Raw genomic sequence first — 3,502 nt, forward strand, 5'->3', positions numbered from 1 at the left:
TCGTTTGCGTATCTTTACTATTCCAATTGTGTATCTTTACATCGTTTGCGTATCTTTACTATTCCAATTGTGTGTCTTTTCATTTCTCGTTTGAGTATCTTTATGTAAGCTTCTGATGCGAGTTTCTATTGTATTTGAGAGTTTTGCAAGTGTGGGAGTGTGTTTCTTTCAAACTGAGTATCTTTACATCGTTTGCGTATCTTTACTATTCCAATTGTGTATCTTTTCATTTCTCGCGTATCTTTACTATTCCAATTGTGTATCTTTTCATTTCTCGTTTGAGTCTCTTTCTGTAAGGCTTCTGATGCGAGTTTCTATTGTATTTGAGAGTTTTGCAAGTGTGGGAGTGTGTTTCTTTCAAACTGAGTATCTTTACATCGTTTGCGTATCTTTACTATTCCAATTGTGTATCTTTTCATTTCTCGTTTGAGTATCTTTCTGTAAGGCTTTCTGATGCGAGTTTCTATTGAATTTGAGAGTTTTGCAAGTGTGGGAGTGTGTTTCTTTCAAACTGAGTATCTTTACATCGTTTGCGTATCTTTACTATTCCAATTGTGTATCTTTACATCGTTTGCGTATCTTTACTATTCCAATTGTGTGTCTTTTCATTTCTCGTTTGAGTATCTTTATGTAAGCTTCTGATGCGAGTTTCTATTGTATTTGAGAGTTTTGCAAGTGTGGGAGTGTGTTTCTTTCAAACTGAGTATCTTTACATCGTTTGCGTATCTTTACTATTCCAATTGTGTATCTTTTCATTTCTCGTTTGAGTATCTTTCTGTAAGGCTTTTTGATGCGAGTTTCTATTGAATTTGAGAGTTTTGCAAGTGTGGGAGTGTGTTTCTTTCAAACTGAGTATCTTTACATCGTTTGCGTATCTTTACTATTCCAATTGTGTATCTTTACATCGTTTGCGTATCTTTACTATTCCAATTGTGTGTCTTTTCATTTCTCGTTTGAGTATCTTTATGTAAGGCTTCTGATGCGAGTTTCTATTGAATTTGAGAGTTTTGCAAGTGTGCGAGAGTGTTTCTTTCAAACTGATTATCTTTACATCGTTTGCGTATCTTTACTATTCCAATTGTGTATCTTTTCATTTCTCGTTTGAGTATCTTTCTGTAAGGCTTTCTGATGCGAGTTTCTATTGAATTTGAGAGTTTTGCAAGTGTGGGAGTGTGTTTCTTTCAAACTGAGTATCTTTACATCGTTTGCGTATCTTTACTATTCCAATTGTGTATCTTTACATCGTTTGCGTATCTTTACTATTCCAATTGTGTGTCTTTTCATTTCTCGTTTGAGTATCTTTATGTAAGGCTTCTGATGCGAGTTTCTATTGTATTTGAGAGTTTTGCAAGTGTGGGAGTGTGTTTCTTTCAAACTGAGTATCTTTACATCGTTTGCGTATCTTTACTATTCCAATTGTGTATCTTTACATCGTTTGCGTATCTTTACTATTCCAATTGTGTATCTTTTCATTTCTCGTTTGAGTCTCTTTCTGTAAGGCTTCTGATGCGAGTTTCTATTGTATTTGAGAGTTTTGCAAGTGTGGGAGTGTGTTTCTTTCAAACTGAGTATCTTTCCATCGTTTGCGTATCTTTACTATTCCAATTGTGTATCTTTACATCGTTTGCGTATCTTTACTATTCCAATTGTGTATCTTTTCATTTCTCGTTTGAGTCTCTTTCTGTAAGGCTTCTGATGCGAGTTTCTATTGTATTTGAGAGTTTTGCAAGTGTGGGAGTGTGTTTCTTTCAAACTGAGTATCTTTACATCGTTTGCGTATCTTTACTATTCCAATTGTGTATCTTTTCATTTCTCGTTTGAGTATCTTTCTGTAAGGCTTTCTGATGCGAGTTTCTATTGAATTTGAGAGTTTTGCAAGTGTGGGAGTGTGTTTCTTTCAAACTGAGTATCTTTACATCGTTTGCGTATCTTTACTATTCCAATTGTGTATCTTTACATCGTTTGCGTATCTTTACTATTCCAATTGTGTGTCTTTTCATTTCTCGTTTGAGTATCTTTATGTAAGCTTCTGATGCGAGTTTCTATTGTATTTGAGAGTTTTGCAAGTGTGGGAGTGTGTTTCTTTCAAACTGAGTATCTTTACATCGTTTGCGTATCTTTACTATTCCAATTGTGTATCTTTTCATTTCTCGCGTATCTTTACTATTCCAATTGTGTATCTTTTCATTTCTCGTTTGAGTCTCTTTCTGTAAGGCTTCTGATGCGAGTTTCTATTGTATTTGAGAGTTTTGCAAGTGTGGGAGTGTGTTTCTTTCAAACTGAGTATCTTTACATCGTTTGCGTATCTTTACTATTCCAATTGTGTATCTTTTCATTTCTCGTTTGAGTATCTTTCTGTAAGGCTTTCTGATGCGAGTTTCTATTGAATTTGAGAGTTTTGCAAGTGTGGGAGTGTGTTTCTTTCAAACTGAGTATCTTTACATCGTTTGCGTATCTTTACTATTCCAATTGTGTATCTTTACATCGTTTGCGTATCTTTATTATTCCAATTGTGTGTCTTTTCATTTCTCGTTTGAGTATCTTTATGTAAGCTTCTGATGCGAGTTTCTATTGTATTTGAGAGTTTTGCAAGTGTGGGAGTGTGTTTCTTTCAAACTGAGTATCTTTACATCGTTTGCGTATCTTTACTATTCCAATTGTGTATCTTTACATCGTTTGCGTATATTTACTATTCCAATTGTGTGTCTTTTCATTTCTCGTTTGAGTATCTTTATGTAAGCTTCTGATGCGAGTTTCTATTGTATTTGAGAGTTTTGCAAGTGTGGGAGTGTGTTTCTTTCAAACTGAGTATCTTTACATCGTTTGCGTATCTTTACTATTCCAATTGTGTATCTTTTCATTTCTCGCGTATCTTTACTATTCCAATTGTGTATCTTTTCATTTCTCGTTTGAGTCTCTTTCTGTAAGGCTTCTGATGCGAGTTTCTATTGTATTTGAGAGTTTTGCAAGTGTGGGAGTGTGTTTCTTTCAAACTGAGTATCTTTACATCGTTTGCGTATCTTTACTATTCCAATTGTGTATCTTTTCATTTCTCGTTTGAGTATCTTTCTGTAAGGCTTTCTGATGCGAGTTTCTATTGAATTTGAGAGTTTTGCAAGTGTGGGAGTGTGTTTCTTTCAAACTGAGTATCTTTACATCGTTTGCGTATCTTTACTATTCCAATTGTGTATCTTTACATCGTTTGCGTATCTTTACTATTCCAATTGTGTGTCTTTTCATTTCTCGTTTGAGTATCTTTATGTAAGCTTCTGATGCGAGTTTCTATTGTATTTGAGAGTTTTGCAAGTGTGGGAGTGTGTTTCTTTCAAACTGAGTATCTTTACATCGTTTGCGTATCTTTACTATTCCAATTGTGTATCTTTTCATTTCTCGTTTGAGTATCTTTCTGTAAGGCTTTCTGATGCGAGTTTCTATTGAATTTGAGAGTTTTGCAAGTGTGGGAGTGTGTTTCTTTCAAACTGAGTATCTTTACATCGTTTGC

The sequence above is a fragment of the Argentina anserina genome, unplaced genomic scaffold (genome assembly GCF_933775445.1).
Source record: "Argentina anserina unplaced genomic scaffold, drPotAnse1.1, whole genome shotgun sequence".
NCBI lineage: Eukaryota > Viridiplantae > Streptophyta > Magnoliopsida > Rosales > Rosaceae > Argentina > Argentina anserina.